At 47.1% G+C, this 7,396-nt stretch overlaps 9 non-coding genes across 9 annotated transcripts; all 9 read right to left on the bottom strand.

The window, feature by feature from the left end:
* Positions 1-295: 295 nt before the first annotated feature.
* LOC143941477 (U5 spliceosomal RNA) lies at positions 296-410 on the bottom strand. The gene has a single exon (XR_013264169.1). It is a non-coding gene; the product is annotated as a U5 spliceosomal RNA (small nuclear RNA).
* A 589-nt stretch (positions 411-999) lies between these two features.
* Positions 1,000-1,114, bottom strand: LOC143941425 (U5 spliceosomal RNA). The gene has a single exon (XR_013264121.1). It is a non-coding gene; the product is annotated as a U5 spliceosomal RNA (small nuclear RNA).
* A 760-nt stretch (positions 1,115-1,874) lies between these two features.
* LOC143941457 (U5 spliceosomal RNA) lies at positions 1,875-1,989 on the bottom strand. The gene has a single exon (XR_013264151.1). It is a non-coding gene; the product is annotated as a U5 spliceosomal RNA (small nuclear RNA).
* A 589-nt stretch (positions 1,990-2,578) lies between these two features.
* On the bottom strand, positions 2,579-2,693 carry LOC143941424 (U5 spliceosomal RNA). The gene has a single exon (XR_013264120.1). It is a non-coding gene; the product is annotated as a U5 spliceosomal RNA (small nuclear RNA).
* A 763-nt stretch (positions 2,694-3,456) lies between these two features.
* LOC143941422 (U5 spliceosomal RNA) lies at positions 3,457-3,571 on the bottom strand. Its single transcript, XR_013264118.1, has one exon. It is a non-coding gene; the product is annotated as a U5 spliceosomal RNA (small nuclear RNA).
* Positions 3,572-4,335: 764 nt separating this feature from the next.
* On the bottom strand, positions 4,336-4,450 carry LOC143941421 (U5 spliceosomal RNA). The gene has a single exon (XR_013264117.1). It is a non-coding gene; the product is annotated as a U5 spliceosomal RNA (small nuclear RNA).
* A 766-nt stretch (positions 4,451-5,216) lies between these two features.
* LOC143941419 (U5 spliceosomal RNA) lies at positions 5,217-5,331 on the bottom strand. The gene has a single exon (XR_013264116.1). It is a non-coding gene; the product is annotated as a U5 spliceosomal RNA (small nuclear RNA).
* Positions 5,332-6,094: 763 nt separating this feature from the next.
* Positions 6,095-6,209, bottom strand: LOC143941418 (U5 spliceosomal RNA). Its single transcript, XR_013264115.1, has one exon. It is a non-coding gene; the product is annotated as a U5 spliceosomal RNA (small nuclear RNA).
* A 766-nt stretch (positions 6,210-6,975) lies between these two features.
* Positions 6,976-7,090, bottom strand: LOC143941417 (U5 spliceosomal RNA). The gene has a single exon (XR_013264114.1). It is a non-coding gene; the product is annotated as a U5 spliceosomal RNA (small nuclear RNA).
* Between the last annotated feature and the right edge of the window lie 306 nt (positions 7,091-7,396).

The following is a 7,396-nucleotide window of genomic DNA, read 5'->3' as shown; positions in this document are numbered from 1 at the left end:
AGCGCGCGAGAAAGATGTTGCAAAGGGCTGTAACGCGTTTTGCTAACAGGAGCGAGTCCTCAAGAACTCGAGCGGGAGCCGCTTTGGTCGGCTACACCGTCAACTTTCATTTGAGGCCAAGCGCGCAAAGCCAAAGAAACACCCGAAACCGTCCAATGGTCCCATAGCTCAATGGCCCAGTCGAATCGTTTTACTATCCCTTCTTGACCACCACCACCACCAACAACAACACTAACGCTGTCTCAGGGTCTTGCCAAATCAAGGGAACTCGAGCTATTTTTCACCAAATTAGCGAAGCCCAGCATCAGCTAGGCATTAAAAAATTCTCTGAAACTCATGGTTGTTCCTCTCCACGGAAATCTTTAGTAAAAGGCGAAAGATTTATTCGATCTGAAGAGAAACCAGAATATAACCAACAAACAGCCTAAACTAGGCCTCGGCGGAACGCGGATGCTGCTCTACTCATGGTGACCCCGTGGACCATATCATTTCTAAGCCAAAACATGGCCAAATAAGGTGCAGAACTGATTGAAACAAATGACACGTCCAAGAAAAACACCACTGGAAAGGGTTTGTCGGGTTTAAAAATGTCAAAACTTAAAAGGAGCACGGCAATGGAACTTGGGGTACATACAGCGCCTTGCCCTGTGCTCTTTTTTTAAGGGTCCCTTAAAAAGGGTCGAATAAGGCCGACTTACCAAAAACGGAGCGCGCGAGAAAGATTTTGCAAAGGGCTGTAACGCGTTTTGCTAACAGGAGCGAGTCCTCAAGAACTCGAGCGGGAGCCGCTTTGGTCGGCTACACCGTCAACTTTCATTTGTGGCCAAGCGCGCAAAGCCAAAGAAACACCCGAAACCGTCCAATGGTCCCATAGCTCAATGGCCCAGTCGAATCGTTTTACTATCCCTTCTTGACCACCACCACCAACAACAACACTAACGCTGTCTCAGGGTCTTGCCAAATCAAGTGAACTCGAGCTATTTTTCACCAAATTAGCGAAGCCCAGCATCAGCTAGGCATCAAAAAATTCTCTGAAACTCATGGTTGTTCCTCTCCACGGAAATCTTTAGTAAAAGGCGAAAGATTTATTCGATCTGAAGAGAAACCAGAGTATAACCAACAGACAGCCTAAACTAGGCCTCGGCGGAACGCGGATGCTGCTCTACTCATGGTGACCCCGTGGACCATATCATTTCTAAGCCAAAACATGGCCAAATAAGGTGCAGAACTGATTGAAACAAATGACACGTCCAAGAAAAACACCACTGGAAAGGGTTTGTCGAGTTTAAAAATGTCAAAACATTTAACCTGAGATACATTAGGGTTATGCAAATAAAGAAAAGTGAAAGGACGGCCCACTGCCGGGGATAATGGCAGAAGGCCGCTACAGAGCAGGACGGCCTAATTTGCATGTCTTTACAGCTGCACGGAGGGAATCAGCAGGCGCTTGTAGCAATTTGCTTCATCAGAACCACTTAAAAGGCGCACGGCAATGGAACTTGGGGTACATACAGGGCCTTGCCCTGTGCTCTTTTTTAAAGGGTCCCTTAAAAAGGGTCGAATAAGGCCAACTTACCAAAAACGGAGCGCGCGAGAAAGATTTTGCAAAGGGCTGTAACGCGTTTTGCTAACAGGAGCGAGTCCTCAAGAACTCGAGCGGGAGCCGCTTTGGTGGGCTACACCGTCAACTTTCATTTGAGGCCAAGCGCGCAAAGCCAAAGAAACACCCGAAACCGTCCAATGGTCCCATAGCTCAATGGCCCAGTCGAATCGTTTTACTATCCCTTCTTGACCACCACCACCACCAACACTAACGCTGTCTCAGGGTCTTGCCAAATCAAGGGAACTCGAGCTATTTTTCACCAAATTAGCGAAGCCCAGCATCAGCTAGGCATCAAAAAATTCTCTGAAACTCATGGTTGTTCCTCTCCACGGAAATCTTTAGTAAAAGGCGAAAGATTTATTCAATCTGAAGAGAAACCAGAGTATAACCAACAAACAGCCTAAACTAGGCCTCGGCGGAACGCGGATGCTGCTCTACTCATGGTGACCCCGTGGACCATATCATTTCTAAGCCAAAACATGGCCAAATAAGGTGCAGAACTGATTGAAACAAATGACACGTCCAAGAAAAACACCACTGGAAAGGGTTTGTCGAGTTTAAAAATGTCAAAACTTAAAAGGAGCACGGCAATGGAACTTGGGGTACATACAGCGCCTTGCCCTGTGCTCTTTTTTTAAGGGTCCCTTAAAAAGGGTCGAATAAGGCCGACTTACCAAAAACGGAGCGCGCGAGAAAGATTTTGCAAAGGGCTGTAACGCGTTTTGCTAACAGGAGCGAGTCCTCAAGAACTCGAGCGGGAGCCGCTTTGGTCGGCTACACCGTCAACTTTCATTTGAGGCCAAGCGCGCAAAGCCAAAGAAACACCCGAAACCGTCCAATGGTCCCATAGCTCAATGGCCCAGCCGAATCGTTTTACCATCCCTTCTTGACCACCACCACCAACAACAACACTAACGCTGTCTCAGCGTCTTGCCAAATCAAGGAAACTCAAGCTATTTTTCACCAAATTAGCGAAGCCCAGCATCAGCTAGGCATCAAAAAATTCTCTGAAACTCATGGTTGTTCCTCTCCACGGAAATCTTTAGTAAAAGGCGAAAGATTTATTCGATCTGAAGAGAAACCAGAGTATAACCAACAAACAGCCTAAACTAGGCCTCGGCGGAACGCGGATGCTGCTCTACTCATGGTGACCCCGTGGACCATATCATTTCTAAGCCAAAACATGGCCAAATAAGGTGCAGAACTGATTGAAACAAATGACACGACCAAGAAAAACACCACTGGAAAGGGTTTGTCGAGTTTAAAAATGTCAAAACATTTAACCTGAGATACATTAGGGTTATGCAAATAAAGAAAAGTGAAAGGACGGCCCACTGCCGGGGATAATGGCAGAAGGCCGCTACAGAGCAGGACGGCCTAATTTGCATGTCTTTACAGCTGCACGGAGGGAATCAGCAGGCGCTTGTAGCAATTCGCTTCATCAGAACCACTTAAAAGGAGCACGGCAATGGAACTTGGGGTACATACAGCGCCTTGCCCTGTGCTCTTTTTTAAAGGGTCCCTTAAAAAGGGTCGAATAAGGCTGACTTACCAAAAACGGAGCGCGCGAGAAAGATTTTGCAAAGGGCTGTAACGCGTTTTGCTAACAGGAGCGAGTCCTCAAGAACTCGAGCGGGAGCCGCTTTGGTCGGCTACACCGTCAACTTTCATTTGAGGCCAAGCGCGCAAAGCCAAAGAAACACCCAAAACCGTCCAATGGTCCCATAGTTCAATGGCCCAGTCGAATCGTTTTACTATCCCTTCTAGACCACCACCACCACCAACAACACTAACGCTGTCTCAGGGTCTTGCCAAATCAAGGGAACTCGAGCTATTGTTCACCCAATTAGCGAAGCCCAGCATCAGCTAGGCATCAAAAAATTCTCTGAAACTCATGGTTGTTCCTCTCCACGGAAATCTTTAGTAAAAGGCGAAAGATTTATTCGATCTGAAGAGAAACCAGAGTATAACCAACAAACAGCCTAAACTAGGCCTCGGCGGAACGCGGATGCTGCTCTACTCATGGTGACCCCGTGGACCATATCATTTCTAAGCCAAAACATGGCCAAATAAGGTGCAGAACTGATTGAAACAAATGACACGTCCAAGAAAAACCACTGGAAAGGGTTTGTCGAGTTTAAAAATGTCAAAACATTTAACCTGAGATACATTAGGGTTATGCAAATAAAGAAAAGTGAAAGGACGGCCCACTGCCGGGGATAATGGCAGAAGGCCGCTACAGAGCAGGACGGCCTAATTTGCATGTCTTTACAGCTGCACGGAGGGAATCAGCAGGCGCTTGTAGCAATTTGCTTCATCAGAACCACTTAAAAGGAGCACGGCAATGGAACTTGGGGTACATACAGCGCCTTGCCCTGTGCTCTTTTTTTAAGGGTCCCTTAAAAAGGGTCGAATAAGGCCGACTTACCAAAAACGGAGCGCGCGAGAAAGATTTTGCAAAGGGCTGTAACGCGTTTTGCTAACAGGAGCGAGTCCTCAAGAACTCGAGCGGGAGCCGCTTTGGTCGGCTACACCGTCAACTTTCATTTGAGGCCAAGCGCGCAAAGCCAAAGAAACACCCGAAACCGTCCAATGGTCCCATAGCTCAATGGCCCAGTCGAATCGTTTTACTATCCCTTCTTGACCACCACCACCACCAACAACAACACTAACGCTGTCTCAAGGTCTTGCCAAATCAAGGGAACTCGAGCTATTTTTCACCAAATTAGCGAAGCCCAGCATCAGCTAGGCATCAAAAAATTCTCTGAAACTCATGGTTGTTCCTCTCCACGGAAATCTTTAGTAAAAGGCGAAAGATTTATTCGATCTGAAGAGAAACCAGAGTATAACCAACAAACAGCCTAAACTAGGCCTCGGCGGAACGCGGATGCTGCTCTACTCATGGTGACCCCGTGGACCATATCATTTCTAAGCCAAAACATGGCCAAATAAGGTGCAGAACTGATTGAAACAAATGACACGTCCAAGAAAAACACCACTGGAAAGGGTTTGTCGAGTTTAAAAATGTCAAAACATTTAACCTGAGATACATTAGGGTTATGCAAATAAAGAAAAGTGAAAGGACGGCCCACTGCCGGGGATAATGGCAGAAGGCCGCTACAGAGCAGGACGGCCTAATTTGCATGTCTTTACAGCTGCACGGAGGGAATCAGCAGGCGCTTGTAGCAATTTGCTTCATCAGAACCACTTAAAAGGAGCACGGCAATGGAACTTGGGGTACATACAGCGCCTTGCCCTGTGCTCTTTTTTTAAGGGTCCCTTAAAAAGGGTCGAATAAGGCCGACTTACCAAAAACGGAGCGCGCGAGAAAGATTTTGCAAAGGGCTGTAACGCGTTTTGCTAACAGGAGCGAGTCCTCAAGAACTCGAGCGGGAGCCGCTTTGGTCGGCTACACCGTCAACTTTCATTTGAGGCCAAGCGCGCAAAGCCAAAGAAACACCCGAAACCGTCCAATGGTCCCATCGCTCAATGGCCCAGTCGAATCGTTTTACTATCCCTTCTTGACCACCACCTCCACCAGCAACAACACTAACGCTGTCTCAAGGTCTTGCCAAATCAAGGGAACTCGAGCTATTTTTCACCAAATTAGCGAAGCCCAGCATCAGCTAGGCATCAAAAAATTCTCTGAAACTCATGGTTGTTCCTCTCCACGGAAATCTTTAGTAAAAGGCGAAAGATTTATTCGATCTGAAGAGAAACCAGAGTATAACCAACAAACAGCCTAAACTAGGCCTCGGCGGAACGCGGATGCTGCTCTACTCATGGTGACCCCGTGGACCATATCATTTCTAAGCCAAAACATGGCCAAATAAGGTGCAGAACTGATTGAAACAAATGACACGACCAAGAAAAACACCACTGGAAAGGGTTTGTCGAGTTTAAAAATGTCAAAACATTTAACCTGAGATACATTAGGGTTATGCAAATAAAGAAAAGTGAAAGGACGGCCCACTGCCGGGGATAATGGCAGAAGGCCGCTACAGAGCAGGACGGCCTAATTTGCATGTCTTTACAGCTGCACGGAGGGAATCAGCAGGCGCTTGTAGCAATTCGCTTCATCAGAACCACTTAAAAGGAGCACGGCAATGGAACTTGGGGTACATACAGCGCCTTGCCCTGTGCTCTTTTTTAAAGGGTCCCTTAAAAAGGGTCGAATAAGGCTGACTTACCAAAAACGGAGCGCGCGAGAAAGATTTTGCAAAGGGCTGTAACGCGTTTTGCTAACAGGAGCGAGTCCTCAAGAACTCGAGCGGGAGCCGCTTTGGTCGGCTACACCGTCAACTTTCATTTGAGGCCAAGCGCGCAAAGCCAAAGAAACACCCAAAACCGTCCAATGGTTCCATAGTTCAATGGCCCAGTCGAATCGTTTTACTATCCCTTCTTGACCACCACCACCACCAACAACACTAACGCTGTCTCAGGGTCTTGCCAAATCAAGGGAACTCGAGCTATTGTTCACCCAATTAGCGAAGCCCAGCATCAGCTAGGCATCAAAAAATTCTCTGAAACTCATGGTTGTTCCTCTCCACGGAAATCTTTAGTAAAAGGCGAAAGATTTATTCGATCTGAAGAGAAACCAGAGTATAACCAACAAACAGCCTAAACTAGGCCTCGGCGGAACGCGGATGCTGCTCTACTCATGGTGACCCCGTGGACCATATCATTTCTAAGCCAAAACATGGCCAAATAAGGTGCAGAACTGATTGAAACAAATGACACGTCCAAGAAAAACACCACTGGAAAGGGTTTGTCGAGTTTAAAAATGTCAAAACATTTAACCTGAGATACATTAGGGTTATGCAAATAAAGAAAAGTGAAAGGACGGCCCACTGCCGGGGATAATGGCAGAAGGCCGCTACAGAGCAGGACGGCCTAATTTGCATGTCTTTACAGCTGCACGGAGGGAATCAGCAGGCGCTTGTAGCAATTTGCTTCATCAGAACCACTTAAAAGGAGCACGGCAATGGAACTTGGGGTACATACAGCGCCTTGCCCTGTGCTCTTTTTTTAAGGGTCCCTTAAAAAGGGTCGAATAAGGCCGACTTACCAAAAACGGAGCGCGCGAGAAAGATTTTGCAAAGGGCTGTAACGCGTTTTGCTAACAGGAGCGAGTCCTCAAGAACTCGAGCGGGAGCCGCTTTGGTCGGCTACACCGTCAACTTTCATTTGAGGCCAAGCGCGCAAAGCCAAAGAAACACCCGAAACCGTCCAATGGTCCCATCGCTCAATGGCCCAGTCGAATCGTTTTACTATCCCTTCTTGACCACCACCTCCACCAACAACAACACTAACGCTGTCTCAAGGTCTTGCCAAATCAAGGGAACTCGAGCTATTTTTCACCAAATTAGCGAAGCCCAGCATCAGCTAGGCATCAAAAAATTCTCTGAAACTCATGGTTGTTCCTCTCCACGGAAATCTTTAGTAAAAGGCGAAAGATTTATTCGATCTGAAGAGAAACCAGAGTATAACCAACAAACAGCCTAAACTAGGCCTCGGCGGAACGCGGATGCTGCTCTACTCATGGTGACCCCGTGGACCATATCATTTCTAAGCCAAAACATGGCCAAATAAGGTGCAGAACTGATTGAAACAAATGACACGTCCAAGAAAAACACCACTGGAAAGGGTTTGTCGAGTTTAAAAATGTCAAAACATTTAACCTGAGATACATTAGGGTTATGCAAATAAAGAAAAGTGAAAGGACGGCCCACTGCCGGGGATAATGGCAGAAGGCCGCTACAGAGCAGGACGGCCTAATTTGCATGTCTTTAC

This window comes from Lithobates pipiens, unplaced genomic scaffold, assembly GCF_037356315.1.
Source record: "Lithobates pipiens isolate NorthernLeopardFrog02 unplaced genomic scaffold, aLitPip1_a1.2 Scaffold_3, whole genome shotgun sequence".
NCBI classification, from domain to species: Eukaryota; Metazoa; Chordata; class Amphibia; order Anura; family Ranidae; genus Lithobates; species Lithobates pipiens.
The sequence above is the reverse complement of the archived record's forward strand: the minus strand, read 5'-3'. Positions and strand labels throughout refer to the sequence as shown.